The sequence below is a fragment of the Aquarana catesbeiana genome, linkage group LG03, assembly GCF_042186555.1.
Source record: "Aquarana catesbeiana isolate 2022-GZ linkage group LG03, ASM4218655v1, whole genome shotgun sequence".
In the NCBI taxonomy this organism is placed as follows: domain Eukaryota; kingdom Metazoa; phylum Chordata; class Amphibia; order Anura; family Ranidae; genus Aquarana; species Aquarana catesbeiana.
In genome coordinates, this window is record NC_133326.1 from 163446715 (window position 1) to 163465138 (window position 18424).

Consider the following 18424-nt stretch of genomic DNA (forward strand, 5'->3'; position numbering starts at 1 on the left):
GAATAATTAAGTTGTTTTGCTGCTCATATTCACACAGAGTTCTTAAAAAATGATTTCTTTTTTATTTCTCGTGATCTCCTGAATATGTATTTTTTTCATCAGGTCTCCATAATAATGTTTTTAATTTTTGTTTATAGTGTTTTTTTTTATCAAGATCTCCTGCTTTTTTTTTCTATTGCTCTCCATAATATTGTTTTTTGTTTTGTGTCAAGTTACCACAACACCATTAATATCTAGTATTTTTTTAACCTCAAGGAGGTTGGTTGGTGTTGGTGTCCCTTGTTAATTTGACATTGTATTTAGGAAATGTACTTGCCTACTCACAAACAAACTGTCCTTTTTTAAGTAAAAACACATATTTGTGAATCCAAAATAGCCATTTGTTATGGGTCATAATAAAATAAAGAGGAAGGCAATGCTGGAGAAAATAGTGAAATTGGCGAAGCCTTTGTACCCCAGGGCACACATCAACTATTTTTTGATTGGCATGGACCATAGGGTGAGTACATGGATTGAAAACTGACTACAAGGGCGAGTTCAGAGGGTGGTGATAAATGGGGAGTACTCAGAATGGTCAGGGGTGGGTAGTGGGGTCCACCAGGTTGCAGTGCTGGGACCAATCCTATTTAATTTGTTCATAAACAACCTGGAGGATAGGGTAAACAGTTCAATCTCTGTATTTGAGGACAATACTAAGCTAAGCAGGGCAATAACTTCTCCTCAGGATGTGGAAACCTTGCAAAAAGATCTGAACAAATGAAAGGGGTAGGCAACTACATGGCAAATGAGGTTCAATGTAGGGGGCCATGGCCGAACGCTAAGCTGAGCAGAGCAGATGTGCAGGAGAGGAGCTCAGCTTCAGCTACACAGAGGCCTTTGAGATAGGGTTGTAATCCCCTGCAGCCCTGCCTGGATCTCTCTGCCTGGTCCCCTGTGTTCCTCGGCCTGTCAGGGGATCGCCGGGTGTCGCCGAAGACGAGCGGAGCTTTGATCCTGCCATCCAGAGGAAAATTCGTGTCTCCGGCCTACTCATGGGGAGCGGCCATCTTGCTACACCCGACGGCAACACCATCGCCTCATTCGGGCACTCATGACTTTCCCAGCCTGTTCCCCTCCTCCCAAAAGGACCAGAACTATTCAGCACAGCATCCGTGGACTCCGCAAGACCCCCTTCTGAGCCCTCTGGAGAGGGCACTAAAAACACAGGTGAGCAGGTGAGCGGCATACCAGCAGCCTCCTCCTCTCCCCTGGGCCTGATCCAGCCTGATAAGAACACCCTGAACATACAAAACAGGTCCCTAGTTGGGGTCTACAGTGGTGCCTTCTCCCCTAGCAACACAGGTGGAGGTTGAGGCCCTGTCCCCATAGCCACGAGCAGCGGCCATCTTGCTCCACCCGGCAGCAGGATTATTAGGGCCTTCCTAATCCCCCTGGGCCTGGATCCCCCCCTGCAAAGTCTCTAGAACTGAGGAGTACATGCATGGCATGCAAGATGGAGGAAATGTGAGAGCAGAGCTCCGTTCCCCGTCTCCATATTTGCAGTTCCTGCACGGCACCCATAGCTTCATCAAATCCAGGAGCGACAACACCGTTTGCTGACAACACCACTTGCCAGTTAGTCCAGGGCATCTTATGGGAAAGATTGGCTCCCAGAAAACAATCTATTGTGGATTTGTCCCGCCGCCACCACCGCAGCCTAACCACGACATGGAGCGCTACCTGTACAGGCCGCAATCCCTGGCCTCGAGTTCGGCCCTCCAGACCCCACTGAACCTCGCCTGACGGTCGAAAAAATGCCTCCCGCAGACTATGGATCCCAGCAATCCCAAGCATCCTATACTACAGACGTAGTAACAGTAACCATGTTGGACCTTAAACTGCAATCGCTTCTCCAGGACCTGACCCACAACATTGCTAGAGAGGTGGGTAAAATCGCACATGAACATGAGAGGGGAAATAAATCAACTTGGAGAACGTACAGACACCTTGGAGAACAAATTTGATGAGTTGACCCAATATGTACATGTCCTGGAGGAAGATAATGCTGCAATGAGGCACACAGTCTCCCAACTCCAGTTACAACAGGAAGATTTAGAGAATAGGGAAAGACGCCAGAACCTAAGAATCCGAGGGGTACCTGAATCTATCAGTAACAAGCAGCTGCGCCCATATCTCCTGGGCCTATTTGTCACTCTAGCCCCCCACATTCTGGACATTGATTGGCGACTTGGCCGGGCTCACAGATCTCTGGCTCCTAAACCTCCCCCTGGCTCTAACCCCAGAGACATTATTGTCCATTTTCATTATTATGAAAGTAAAGAAGCCCTCACCGTAGCAACTCGCAATAAATCCCACATTGATTTTAAACAAGCCAAGATCCAAATTTTCAGTGATCTCTCCCCTATCACTTTGGCTAAAAGACGCAGCTTTAGCCCGGTTACCACCCACTTACAGAATCATCAAGTGCCTTATCGCTGGGGATTCCCCTTCCGTCTGTCTGTTTCCAAGGATGGCGCCCAATTCTCGCTAAGAGACCTTTCTGAAAGTGAAGCCTTTATCGGCAACCTAGGTCTCCCACCCAACCCTGAGGAGGATCTTCAGCTTCCTGCCCAGAACCCCAAGCCTCTCACGACACCAGCCAAGATCTGGACCCCCGTTCAACGGAGATCGCAAAAGACCTTCTCTACTCCTCAACATGCTATCCCCACCAGATTTCCTACCTGAAATGACCCCCTCTTCCATGTTCTCTCTCTTCTTTGCCATGGCCGGATGATGTCTCATGATGTTTCATCGGGTTGTGCAAGTGGCTCCATGAAACTGGGTCACTCTCTTGTTTTTCAACAGTGTCACTCTTTTAAATCCTGTTTTGGATCAATTACCAACCATGCTAATCTTACAGTTGATTACTTCCTTTCCGCTATATTGACTGCCCTTCACTAAATGGTGTTGACTGCTTTCTTTGAAGAGATGGGAATCCACCGTCAGATCTTGCAGTCTACCATGCCCCTCACAAAAACCCCGGGCTGTTGCCTGGGTTCCCTGAAATTTTTTTATCTTCAGGGCTCTCAAAAATATTTTCAAATAATTTTTTCAATTATGATTTCTTTTTTTTTCTTTTTGTTCTTTTTTGGTATCTCACTCTCATTTTCTGGGTCTATTTTTTAACCCTATTTTGGTTACTAGTGCTTTTTTTGGCACCATTTCAACTTAATTGCTTATATGTTTCTATGTATGTTGCACCATGGTCATATTGTTGTTCGTTTAAAGTTTATGTTACGGTGTGGCAATTCTTATTGAATGTTCTTGCCCGATAAGTGTCCTCTCTTCCTATCAGGACCCCCATGGTCATTTTGTGATCCTGAGCTATAGTCACCTGAACCTTTTATGATCATAGGAGGAGATTTCAATTTGTGCATGTCCCTGACCAAGGATAGACAGGCCCTATTTCAAGATACCTCACAAATCGCTACCCAGAAGTAGGGATGAGCCGAACACCCCCCTGTTCGGTTTGCACCAGAACATGCGAACAGGAAAAAAGTTCATTCGAACATGCAAACACCATTAAAGTCTATGGGACACGAACATGAATAATCAAAAGTGCTAATTTTAAAGGCTTATATGCAAGTTATTGTCATAAAAAGTGTTTGGGGACCTGGGTCCTGCCCCAGGGGACATGGATCAATGCAAAAAAAAGTTTTAAAAACGGCCGTTTTTTCAGGAGCAGTGATTTTAATAATGCTTAAAGTCAAACAATAAAAGTGTAATATCCCTTTAAATTTCATAGCTGGGGGGTGTCTATAGTATGCCTGTAAAGGGGCGCGTGTTTCCCGTGTTTAGAACAGTCTGACAGCAAAATGACATTTCGAAGGAAAAAAGCCATTTAAAACTACTTGCGGCTATTGCATTGCCGATCAGACAATAGACATACTGTAGAAGTTCATTGATAAAAACGGCATGGGAATTCCCCACAGGGGAACCCCGAACCAAAATTTAAAAAAAAATGATGTGGGGGTCCCCCTAAATTCCATACCAGGCCCTTCAGGTCTGGTATGGATATTAAGGGGAACCCCGGCCAAAATTTTTTAAAAAATTACCCGAGGAGAAGAAGATAGAAGATGCTGCGGAGGAGATGCTGGACGAGAACGTCAGAGGAAGAACCAGAAGAGCCAGAAGAACCAGAAGAAGAAGAAGAAGATGAAGGAAGATAGAAGAAAGAAGAAAGAAGAAGCATTTAAATAAAGGAATTGTCAAAAACTGTCTGTAACGAGCCCCTTGCTCGCTCGGTTCCACTCTCCCGACACTCCTCTGCAGCTATAGAATCAGATTGCAACGTCTGATGGTTCGGTCATCCAATGCTCCGGGATTAGAACTTCAGCTATGTGCCATTCTAACCCAGTTGTGATAGCTCAGAACAAACACCAGGCAGGCTGTATGTAAGTTCAAACAGGAATCTATCTTTATTGACAAAATACAGGCTTTTATACACTCAAAGGGGAGGTGCAGACCTCCTGCTCATATTACTCTAACAATACAGCTGTAACCTAGTTAACCTAATTAACATGAGCTAATTAACTAATCCCTTTAGACAGCCTAGATGACTCAGACATGACCGTTGGGCCAGACTGGCCGTCTTGTAGTTCAGAAAATCCAATCAACATTATCACAATCAACATAGACTCTTCTTCACACAATAGCAGAGTTAATTAACACAAATAACAATGGGGATCTAATGACTCTTAGATCCCATAGTAGACTTATTTACAATACACATTTTAGCAGACAATAGACAGACAGGTGTTGGAATTTACATCAGCATCTCCTAACAGTATCTGTCCCAGCATTATGAATCAGCCACTATTCCAATATGGCAAATCCAGGGTCCCCAGTCATACAGCTCACAAAGAGCACCGTTCCCCCAAATGCAAGGGCCCCCGATCGATCGGCAAGAGGCTAGCATACAGTCCCCTCCAAAAGTCTCTTTTTCCCGGCTAGGTCTGTCACATTTATCCCCTTTCGGCAGGATACTAACACAGGAGGAGACCCCAGACGGGTTGACTCCGAAGTTAGTCAGTAGTTCCAGTCCTCTAATGCCTGTACCCACACAGTACCCCAAACAAATTGTTCCAAACAAAGTATTACTCACCCAGCCAACCTCTGCCTCTCTCAGAGAACATATCTGCCGCTGGGGAGAGGCCTGGACTGGCCCTTCTCCCTGGAGTCCTTTCTGCCGCTGGAGAGAAGACAGGGTGTCTGGGCTCACTCCGTCATGCTGTTGTGGATCTGGGCCGACTGCCCAGCATCCCTGGGGTATACAGGTGGAGACTGAAGTCCCATCCACCTTCACAGGACATCCATCCTCTGTTAGTTGAGGGCAGAGTCCAGCAGTACTCGGCCCTGTTGCCAGCCCTTCTGCTGGAAACCCCACACCATCTGCTCCGGCTAACTGTTGGAGAGGGATGACGAACACCTCCTCTCCCTTCTCCCCCTGTATCCTGATCTGCTGCTGGGACGTGACCACCTCCTTCTCACCCTGAGCCTCCGGAACCGCCGCAGGTGTAGGGCATTGATCTTGGACCCTCTGTCCGGTTGCCAGCGCTTCAGCTGGGGAAGTTCCTTGTGACTTCACAGATACTTCTGTTGGTGCTCGGCAGAGCATAGTGAAGTTTGGCCCTAATAACAGCTCTTCTTCTGCTGGAGGCTCACCAGGTTGTTCTTCCTCAGCAGAAAAGTCTATCAAATCCCCTGTCTCTGCAACTGGTGTCTGGGGATAAAGGTTCACCATCTCCTCTCCCTGGAACCCAGAAGATGCTATCAGTGCTGGGCAGAGGTTAGCAGAGCTCTGCCCTGTTGTCCGCACTTCAGGTTTGGGGATGGCAATCTTCAGATTTTCCACTGCCGATTCTCTGGCATTCTGCTGGACAGGCACATTCCTCCATCCAAGATCATCCAATGCAGAAACAGGTTTATCAAGGTCAGTCAGCACTTGCTGCATCCGCCATAAGATCTCCGCCTCCATAGCCACGGGTGCAGGTTGGCAAAGCACACCGTTACTCTGCCACATTGTCAACTCTTCAGCCAGGATTTCAGAGTTGTCAACTGGTATTTCCTGATAGTCCCAGGCAAAGGGAGCACCACCCTGCTGCTGAGCAGAGTCTAACAGCTGTTTGTAGGCGATCTCCAACTCCCATTCCTGAACGGCCAGAAACTCCAAATCTTCCAGTGCCCAGTGCACTTCTGAGACATTCTGTCTCCGCTCTCTGTGCTCCATTATTTCCTTCAAACGCCACTCCCGATCACTTCCAAAGTCAGGGTCCCTGGACAGCCTCCAGTATAACAATCCCAGGCCATCGTAGTCAAAGCCTTCCGTGGGGATGTCATCCGCTGTCCATGGGCACACTTGGGCTACATACCACTGGAGGGCTCTGTAGCTCTCGTCCAACTGCATTTCTGCCCGGATCAGCCTGCTTAACTCGGCTGTCCACTCCTGGTTCGGCTGTTCCCCCAAAAACAGCATTAACAGTACCTCACATGGACGGAGGGAAGAACTTTACCCTGGTGTCGCTGCTCACGGACTAGCGCTTCCTTCCAGAGCTCACAGCGGACAGAATCAAACCATCCTAGCAGGACCTGCTCTGATACTGGTCCTCTGTGCTGTATCTCCTCTCGCAACCTCCTTCTGAATTCCTCATCCATGGTGGCTGGTATTTCTCCTCTCCTGCTATCCTGCTACCTTGGATCCAGGTGATGGTTTGGATGTGTTCACGGCAAGGAAGCACGATCACACCATTCCCTCCACGGCTCTCAAGTAAGTCTTTCAGCGTGGCTCTCCTGCAGGCTGGTTTGGAGTGTCCCAGTAACTGGAGAGCAAATCCCACGGCTGCCAACCAATGTAATGAGCCCCTTGCTCGCTCAGTTCCACTCTCCCGACACTCCTCTGCAGATATAGAATCAGATTGCAACGTCTGATGGTTCGGTCATCCAATGCTCCGGGATTAGAACTTCAGCTATGTGCCGTTCTAACCCAGTTGTGATAGCTCAGAACAAACACCAGGCAGGCTGTATGTAAGTTCAAACAGGAATCTATCTTTATTGACAAAATACAGGCTTTTATACACTCAAAGGGGAGGTGCAGACCTCCTGCTCATATTACTCTAACAATACAGCTGTAACCTAATTAACCTAATTAACATGAGCTAATTAACTAATCCCTTTAGACAGCCTAGATGACTCAGACATGACCGTTGGGCCAGACTGGCCGTCTTGTAGTTCAGAAAATCCAATCAACATTATCACAATCAACATAGACTCTTCTTCACACAATAGCAGAGTTAATTAACACAAATAACAATGGGGATCTAATGACTCTTAGATCCCATAGTAGACTTATTTACAATACACATTTTAGCAGACAATAGACAGACAGGTGTTGGAATTTACATCAGCATCTCCTAACAGTATCTGTCCCAGCATTATGAATCAGCCACTATTCCAATATGGCAAATCCAGGGTCCCCAGACATACAGCTCACAAAGAGCACCGTTCCCCCAAATGCAAGGGCCCCCGATCGATTGGCAAGAGGCTAGCATACAGTCCCCTCCAAAAGTCTCTTTCCCGGCTAGGTCCGTCACACTGTCTCTTGTCATTTTTAACATTCTTGACAGTTTTTTAGTGAAATGGTAGGGGTACCCCCTTACCATTTCACACAGGGGGGGCCGGGATCTGGGGGTCCCCTTGTTAAAGGGGGCTTCCAGATTCCGATAAGCCCTCCGCCCGCAGACCCCCACAACCACCGGCCATTGTTGTGCGGATGAGGCCCTTGTTCTCATCAGCATGGGGACAAGGTGTTTTGGGGGGCTACCCCAAAGCACCCTCCCAATGTTGAGGGCATGTGGCCTGGTACGGTTCAGGAGGGGGGGCACTCTCTCGTCCCCCCCTCTTTTCCTGCTAGGTTGCGTGTTCGGATAAGGGTCTGGTATGGATTTTTGGGGGGACCCCACGCCGTTTTTTTTTTTGGCGCGGGGTTCCCCTTAAAATCCATACCAGACCTGAAGGGTCTGGTATGGAATTTAGGGGGACCCCCACGTCATTTTTCTAAAAAATTTTGGCAGGGGTTCCCCTTAATATCCATACCAGACCTGAAGGGCCTGGTATGGAATTAAGGGGGACCCCCACGTCATTTTTTTTTTTAATTTTGGTTCGGGGTTCCCCTGTGGGGAATTCCCATGCCATTTTTATCAATGAACTTCTACAGTATGTGTATTGTCTGACCGGCAATGCAATAGCCGCGAGTAGTTTTAAATGGCTTTTTTCCTTCGAAATGTCATTTTGCTGTCAGACTGTTCTAAACACGGGAAACATGTGCCCCTTTACAGGCATACTATAGACACCCCCCAGCTACGAAATTTAAAGGGATATTACACTTTTATTGTTTGACTTTAAGCATTAAAATCACTGCTCCTGAAAAAACGGCCGTTTTTAAAACTTTTTTTTGCATTGATCCATGTCCCCTGGGGCAGGACCCAGGTCCCCAAACACTTTTTATGACAATAACTTCCATATAAGCCTTTAAAATTAGCACTTTTGATTTCTCCCATAGACTTTTAAAGGGTATTCCGCGGCATTCGAATTTGCCGCGAACACCCCAAATTGTTCGCTGTTCGGTGAACTTGCGAACAGCTAATGTTCGAGTCAAACATGAGTTCAACTCGAACTCGAAGCTCATCCCTACCCATTAGCTTTCCACCTCCTTCCGTAAACTGACCAGATCACATAACCTCTTTGACACATGGAGAGTGAAACAACCTACTCAAAAAAGTTATACATTTTACTCTCCCACTCACAAGTTATATTCCAGATTGGACCATTTCTTTGTAACTGCCTCCCTTCTCCCGTATATAGTTGCTTCTGAGATCTATCCCATTACTTGGTCGGATCATACGCCCATTGAACTTGATATTGTCTTGACTGCTCCCCCCCCCAAAACTTGCCATTGGCGTCTTAATGAATCCCTGATCAAAGATCCAGTGATTAAAACCCAATTGCAACAAAAACTATCTGAATTTTTTCAACTAAATGATGGATCGGTTCCGGAAATTTCCACCTTGTGGGAAGCCCACAAGGCCTTTTTCAGGGGTGAATGCATATCTGCTGGATCTCGCCTTAAGTGGGATTCCACCAAATTAAAAGCTGATCTCCACGCTCAGTTGGAAGTCGCAGAGATGCACCTACTTGAATCCCCTATGGTGGAATGACTGAGAGTAGTTACCTCAATTCGGAACCGCATCAAATCATTGGACATGAGTAGGATAGCCAAATCAATGTTATGGGCCAGGCAAAAGGTCTATGAATTTGCTAACAAACCACATAGAATGCTTGTTAATAGACTAAAACCACACCCCTTCCTTTCGATTCTTGACCATTTGATGCAACCAGATGGTACTCCTACATACTGTCCTAAGGTTATGTCCCAGGTATTTGGTGATTTTTACAGGAAAATTTATAATTGCTTAAGCTCAGATTCGATACCCCAATTTTCACAGACAAAATTTGATGATTTTATGTCTTCCTTAGAACTACTCAAACTGTCCACTACACAAAATTTTACGCTCAATGCCCCTGTCACTGTAGAGGAGATAGCGGTGGTGATTAAAGCCCTACCAGCTCACAAATCCCCAGGCCCAGATGGGTTCCCTTATGTCTATTACAAAATCTTTTCTCTGATTCTAAACCCCTATCTGCAGACTTTATATTCCTCGTTGCTTAAGGGTTCCATCCCACATTCTCAGTTTCTGCATGCCCATATAACTGTGATCCCTAAACCAGGTAAAGACCCGTCACTACCAGAGAACTACCGCCCTATCGCCTTATTAAATTCGGATTATAAGATCTTTACTAAAATACTGGCCAGCAGACTTTCTCCATTACTAACGACATTGATTCACAAAGACCAAGTAGGTTTTGTCCCAACAAGACATGCGGGTGACAATATGAGAAGGACTATAGACCTGATAGACCTTTTGACTAAAACCAAACAATCTGCCATCATCCTAAGCTTGGACGCACAGAAAGCTTTTGACCGCCTAAGTTGGCCATTCATGTTCGCAGTTCTTTCCAGATACGGCTTCTCTGGCCCTTTTATAGAAGCCTTACAGGATCTATATTCTAAACTCTCATCTCAGGTTCAATTGTCCTCGAACTTGTTGCAGCGATCCTCCCTAAGCAATGTGTCACGGAACGTCCCACACTCCGCTTGAGTGCTTCCGTCAGTATACTGCTTCCTAAGTTCTGGAACACGAGTCCAATGGATCTGGCTATAGGAACCCCCAAGAACTAGACAACACCAGTCTTGGAGTACATCAGAACTACTCTTTATTTGAGATCTCCCACACATTTATACACCAGGATGACTCAAAGCTAACCTAATTAACATGAGCTCCAATAGGAGTCGTCCCGTCTCCTACATTGTATAAAGGACAATGTGATCAGCTCATTCAATTTACACACATTACCATAAACATCAACACAGGGTTAATTAGAACAAACAACAATGAGTTGAATACCCTTAGAACCTAGACTAAACTTATTTACATTAAACCCATTATAGCTGACATCAGACAGGTGAGTGGAGTTGATGACATTAGCATCTCCTCACAGGATGTGTCCCAACAGTATAATTCAGTCTTATCATTCTAATATGGCATATAACGGGTTCCAGAGTCTGTGTGTTTTGGGGGGACATGGAGCTGAATCCAAAGTAACACCAACCCCAGGGTCCCCAGGCATACAGCTCACAGAGAGCACCATTCCCCCAAATGCTAGGGCCCATAATCGGTGGGCAAGAGGCTTGCGTTCAGTCCCCTCCAATAGCCTCTGTCCCGGGGGAGTTTGTCACATTTCTCCCCTTTCGGCAGGAGACTAACAAAGGAGGAGACCCCAGACGGGTTGACTCCGAAGTTAGCAAGTAGCTCCAGTCCTCTAATGCCTGTACCCACACAGTACCCCAAATAAATTGTTCCAAACAAAGCATTACTCACCCAGCCAACCTCTGCCTCTCTCAGAGAACATATCTGCCACTGGGGAGAGGCCTGGACTGACCCTTCTCCCTGGAGTCCTTTCTGCCGCTGGAGAGAAGACAGGGTGACTGGGCTCACTCTGTCATGCTGTTGGGGATCTGGGCCCACTGCCCAGCATCCCTGGGGTATACAGGTGGAGACTGAAGTCCCATCCACCTTCACAGGAAATCCATCCTCTGTTAGTTGAGGGCAGAGTCCAGCAGTCCTCGGCCCTGTTGCCAGCCCTTCTGCTGGAAACCCCACACCATCTGTTCCAGCTAACTGTTGGGGAGGGAGGCCGACTGCCCCGCCTCCCTGGAACTCTGTAGTTGTTGCCGATGCTGGGCAGAGGTTGGTAGCACTCTGCCCTGTTGCCAGCACTTCTGCTGAGGACTCCGCATCCTCCGCTCTGGCTAACCGTTGGGGCAGGAGGCTGGCTTCCTCCACTCCCAAACTGTGTAGCTGCCATTGGGGAGGTGAGCCGGCTGCTTCCTTTTCCATTCCCTCATCTGGCTGCTGGGACGACATGTCGATGGTACTGTCTCCCAGGTGCACTGATCTTTGCTGGGGAGGGAAGGCCGCTTCCTCCACCCTGGCCAACTGTTGGGGAGGGACAACACACACCTCCTCTCCCTTCTCCCCCTGTATCTGCTGCTGGGAAGTGATTGCCACCTTCTCACCCTGAGCCTCCGAAACTGCCACAGGTGTGGGGCAGAGGTCTTGGACCCTCTGTCCGGTTGCCAGCACTTCTGCTGGGGGTTTGCTAGGTGGTTCCTCCTCTACAGAAATGTCTATTAAATCCCCAGTCTCTGGAAGTGGTAAAAGTGTGGGGCAGAGGTCTTGGACCCTTTGTTCAGTTACCAGATCTTCAGCTGGAGAAGTTTGTTTTAACTCCATAGATGCTGCTGGCAGAAAATCACATGTCCCTGTCAGTGTTGTGGGAGAAAGGCCGACTACCTCTTCTTTCAAGAAGGCCGAAGCCACTGTTGGTGCTGGGCAGAACACAGTGAACTTTGGCCCTAATACCAGCTCTTCTGCTGGAGGCTCATCAGGTTGTTTTTCCTCAGCAGAAAAGTCTATCAAATCCCATGTCTCTGCAACTGATGTCTGGGGATAGAGGTTCACCATCTCCTGTCCATGGAACCCAGAAGATGCTATCATTTCTGGGCAGAGGTTAGCAGAGCTCTGCCCTGTTGTCAGCACTTCAGGTTTGGGGACGGCAATCTCCGGATTTTCCACTGCCGATTCCCTGGCATGCTGCTGAACTTGTTCTAGCAGTTTCCTGTATGCCCTTTCCAGATGCTGTTCCTTCCTTAGCAAATGGTCTAGATCAGGTTTGAGCTCTGGGACCCCTGCAAGACCGAGCATAGACTCTCTATATTCTCTCAGGTCCTCAAGGTCAGGTTCCCCTTCATCGCCAAACATAAAAAGATCTGTAAGGTTCTCCCACAGCAATCCAGGGCCGCCAAAGTCATATCCCTCTGGAGAGCATTCTGTCGTCTCCCCTAAATATCCCTCCTCTGCGTGCCATTGCAGAGCCCGATAACGATTGTCCAGCTCTATCTCCTGCTGGACCAGCCTGTCCAACTCAGTCACCCATTGCTCCTGGGGCTGCTCTCCCAGGAATGCCATCCGCAATGCCCGTTTGTCACTGGCCCGTTGCTCTTGGGTTGGAAAGCACTTGCCCTGTTTTATACCAGCGAGACGGAGGGCTGCAATCCAGAGCTCCACCCGAATTTGCTGCCTAAGCTCCAGGTATTCATCCTCAGACACAGTCCTGGTGTATGTTGAAAGGATGATTCGCAGCAGCCCCGGGAATTCTGATGCCAGGTCCATATCTCCGCTGGGGTGACTGAAGTCTGCTATCCTGATCTTGGATCCAGGTGGAGGCTTAAATTTCCCAGACTGCAGGAAGCTTTCCCGCTGCTTGCCACCAATGTCACGGAACGTCCCACACTCCGCTTGAGTGCTTCCGTCAGTATACTGCTTCCTAAGTTCTGGAACACGAGTCCAATGGATCTGGCTATAGGAACCCCCAAGAACTAGACAACACCAGTCTTGGAGTACATTAGAACTACTCTTTATTTGAGATCTCCCACACATTTATACACCAGGATGACTCAAAGCTAACCTAATTAACATGAGCTCCAATAGAAGTCGTCCCGTCTCCTACATTGTATAGAGGACAATGTGATCAGCTCATTCAATTAACACACATTACCATAAACATCAACACAGGGTTAATTAGAACAAACAACAATGAGTTGAATACCTTTAAAACCTAGACTAAACTTATTTACATTAAACCCATTATAGCTGACATCAGACAGGTGAGTGGAGTTGATGACATTAGCATCTCCTCACAGGATGTGTCCCAACAGTATAATTCAGTCTTATCATTCTAATATGGCATATAACGGGTTCCAGAGTCTGTGTGTTTTGGGGGGACATGGAGCTGAATCCAAAGTAACACCAACCCCAAGGTCCCCAGGCATACAGCTCACAGAGAGCACCATTCCCCCAAATGCTAGGGCCCATAATCGGTGGGCAAGAGGCTTGCGTTCAGTCCCCTCCAATAGCCTCTGTCCCGGGTGAGTTTGTCACACAATGGCACCAGGCAGGGTTGTCCTTTGTCGCCCCTGCTGTTCATTCTGAACCTAGAATCTCTGGCGTCGGCCATTAGGTCCCATCCAGATATCCAGGTATCTTGCTGCGACAACAAGACTATAAGCTATCACTCTTCGCGGATGATATTTTGTTGATGCTCACCCACCCCCTCACATCTTTAACTTCTTTACATGATACTCTATCCACCTTTGGATCTCTATTGGGGTTTAAAATTAATCAGTCAAAAACGGAGGCCCTACCCATTAACATTCCACCAACTCTGCTTAACTACCTCCAACATACCTTCAAATACCGTTGGTGCCCTTCTTCATTGAAGTAGTTTGGCGTTCATCTCACTTCTTCATATTCTTCCCTCTATAAGCCCAACTTTCCTCCTATGTTTACAGAAATAACCCGTCTCTTAAACCTCTGGACTCCTCTCCCTATCTCTCTCCTCGGTAGAATTAACATCCTTGAGATGTTGATACTTCCTAAATTACTGTACCTATTTGAAACACTTCCCAGTTCCAATGTCGCAATTGAAACTTCTCCAGAGAAAATGCCTCAAGTTCATATGGAAAAAGGCATCTCATAGAATTGCATTAACAGTAGTTTACGCTTTAAAAAACAGGGGAGGACTGGCGGCACCAGATATAGTCAAATATTATTATGCTTCTCACCTTCGGGTAATACCCTCCTGGATTTCTAGGAAAGCTCCAAATAGGTGGGCCAAAATTGAAATGGGGATTACTGTTCCGGTACATCCGTGCTATATGCTATGGCCTTCCTCTACTAAATTTATGCCTCAACTGAGATCCCTCTGCTTGGCACCGATGCTATTTACCCTAACTATTTGGAAGAGATGTGCAGAACAGTTTTCTCTATCCTCCAAATGCTCTCCATTCCTAAATGTACTTTTCAACCCGGATATACCTGATGGACTGTCCTATATGAGGATGCTCCCTTGGACTCAGGCGGGAATTTTTCAATTGTGACATCTTGTACATCCGGTCACACATAAACTTATGTCCTTTTCAGACTTGCAAGCAAAATATAAACTCCCTGCTTCCCTTCTGTACTGCTACATACAATTAAAAAATTTCTTCTACTCTAATTCCACCTCACTCTCATTAGAGAAACCTGCCGATTTTGAAATCCTATGCGCCAATGGACCCTATGAAACCAAACAGATCTTTTCTATATACAAAATTTAGCATGAAACCCCACCTTTAACAGAACTCACACATAACTACATGAAAAAATGGTCTCCCATACTGCAACAACCAATCTCTATATTAGATTGGGGTAAAATTTGGGAATCTACTTCAAAAACTTGTGTAGTACAGAAGGAAACTGCCATTAAGATCTTGATGTTCTGGTACAGGACCCGGACTTATTGCATGCCCGCAACCCAGCCACCTCCAATATTTGCTGGAGATGCAATGAGTCCATAGGTTCTCATTTTCATATATTTTGGGAATGCCCTCTCATTGGTTCTTTTTGGACTAAGATTCAACATCTTCTACAAATGTTACTATCTACACCCATACCTTTGAACCCCATACATCTCCTTCTAGGCCTCCCTCACCCGGGAATATCTAAAGCGTCAAGGAAACTGATGTCCTTTTCCTTTTGGCTGCAAAGCGAGTTATCCCTAGACTTTGGCTCTCCCCTCACATTCCATCACTTTCTTTCTATAATGGTGGATATACATAGGATGGACCACTTGACTGCTAAAATCGAGGACACACTACCCTTCTTTTATAAAATATGGAAAACATGGGACGATTCTGTGTATCCACTTGAATCTGATAACCTTCAAGCCCCATAAACCTCCTGATCTCATCTCCTGGTTACGTTGTACTTTGCTTCACTTTCTATTTTGTATTGTTATGATTCAGAACTATACATTCTTTTCTTGTTATGTTTACCATATGATACGGTATGATAACTATGTTTGAATGACCCATTGTTGGAAGACGCTTGGATGTGAACAAGTTTATATATACAACACTCTGTATTATCAAAAGTTTAAATGACAATCGCTTTGTATTGCAATGTATAATTTTTTTTTTTAATTTTATAAATAAACAATTTAAAAAAAAAATGAGGTTCAATGTAGAAAAATGTATAATAATGCATTTGGGTGGCAAAAATATGAATGCAATTTATACATTGAGGGGAGAACCTCTGGGGGAATCTAGGATGGAAAAGGACCTGGGGGTCCTAGTAGATGATAGGCTCAGCAATGGCATGCAATGCCAAGCTGCTGCTAACAAAGCAAACAGAATATTGGCATGCTTCCCGCTCTATAAGACTCTGGTCCGGCCGCACCTAGAGTATGCTGTCCAGTTCTGGGCACCAGTCCTCAGGAAAGATGTACTGGAAATGGAGCGAGTACAAAGAAGGGCAACAAAGCTAATAAAGGGTCTGGAGGATATTCGTTATGAGGAAAGGTTGCAAGCACTGAACTTATTCTCTCTGGAGAAGAGACGCTTGAGAGGGGATATGATTTCAATATACAAATACCTTACTGGTGACCCCACAATAGGAATAAAACTTTTTCGACAAGACTCGTGGCCGCTTTAAAATTGTCACTTGGCTGAGTTGTCGCTTGGCTGAGCAGCGTGTAGTTCCACACTGTGCCGGTGGGTGTCGTTATCACCATGGGCTGGTGTTGGAAAGGCAACGCGTTGGAGCGTATGAGTGCTCCTCTGTCCCGGAGACAACTCGGTGTAGGTGGTCCTCCGAGTTGCATTCTGGGAGAGGGTATTTATGGGACAGACGCCATGTTTAGGGGTTTGATTTCAGCCACCTGCTGGCCCTCCTGGCTGACAGGTATGCATTAAGAGTACCACCTCATGGTCCTCCGTTCCAGAGGCCCACGTCGCTGTGGCCCCAGAAGCCTGTCTGGGGCCTACCACAGTAGCAGAGGAATGGTCCTGAGCTGTCTATCCTGAGTGAAGAAGCTGGACAACCGAGGAGATCCCAGGAGAGGAGCCGTCGTGGAATGATCATGCGTAGTGCTGGTCTGGAGAGGGGTCTGGTGACTCGGTTGGAGGAGGTATCCTGAAGTAATCTTACTGCATAGTACTGCCGGGTTGGCTTAAAGGTTCAAGTACTGTGTCTGACATTCATCGCAAACCAATACATCCTGTGGCAGAGGATCGTACGGGTTTTATTCCAAACAAGTCTGTGGCAGAGACTTTTGTTCGTGCTGCGTACTGGCTGCTAGGCAAGTGAGAGAGGCCTATCCAGGCGGGCAAAGATTGAATCCCACAAGGGGAGTGCATTCAACTACAAGTGTTCAATTCCAGAGAATGTTCTAAAGAATACTAAGGAAAGATATTTGAGCTTTCCTGCAACTTTCCCTCTGCCTCTTTCCTGCTACTTCCTTTATTACTTGTTCATTAAAGCATTGGAAAATATACTCAAGTGTTTGGTGCTTATATCGTCCAGAGGTAAACTCAACGGGACCCTAGACCCGGTGCCGGTGAAACAGAAGTATCGAGAGTGAAGGTAACAGCCCGCTTTAAACTAGCAGCTCCACCGAGAGTTAGTGCTACAATAGTTAATTAAATTTCTCCCTAAATAGTTGTGGAGAATGCAGCATGCAAGGATTATATGGTTAGGTTTATATTCCGCCATGTTGATTGCCATAAGGAATAGGCGGAACCGGCTGGCCATTATCCCAAAAGTATTCTCAACCACTCTTCTGGCTCTGGCCAGCCGGTAGTTAAAAACCCTCTGGTCCAGGGTGAGGGTCCTCATCGGGAACGGCCACATCATGGTTATGCAATAGAGCTTGTCGATCAGCATACCTGTCTCCATGTGTTCATCTCTAGAGACCAGCTGACCCTCACCTGACTGCTTTTGTAACCTCTCCTCTAAACATGGCCCCACCCCAGGTCCTATCAGGGAACCCTATATTAACCTGTGCACTGCAAGCCAGCAGTGCTGATCAACCATTGTGTGTTAGCCTCTGTGTGGACTTGCTGTGTTTCCTACATCTGATTCTTGTTACCGACTTTGGCCTGTTCTTACTATTCCTGTCTGCTCGTGACCCTGACCTTTGGCGTGTTCCCGACCATCCCTGTTTTTTTTTTTAAATTGTTTGTTTATTGAAAGTTTACCATGTTATACAATGATATAACAATATACACACATATTAAATGGAATAACATAAGAAAGAAGTCCATCTCAAGGAAACCACTTCATCACATTCTATGAATAAACAAGGGTAGGAATAGTATAACTAGTGATTGACATATAAAATATACACATCTAGTGTAGGAGAGAAAAAAAAAGACCAGCATTAAATTATTCTAGGTATTGGTTAGCTACATGAACATCATGTCTGATTGGGTTTCTCCAAATTATATTCAGAAGCATCCCACGGTTCCCATGTTTTATCGAAAATAGGAAGGGTTTCTTCAATAATAGCTGTAAGATGTTCCATCCTACGAATATCACCTGTGTTATTTAGAAATTGAGCAAAAGTAGGGGGAGCTTTGGTCAACCAGCATTGGGGAATGGCCCGTTTAGCTGCTAGTAAGACGAAAGCCATCAACTTCCTATGGTGTTTGGACATTTTTGGGATCGGAAAGCCTAGCAGAAGGTGTATTGGGTGAAAGGGGATAGAGATGTTCAAGATCTTCTCTAATGATATGTGGATCTGTGTCCAAAAAGGCAATAGAACGGGGCAATCCCAAAATATATGATAATATGTGCCTATGGACACACCACATCTCCAACATAAGCCTGAA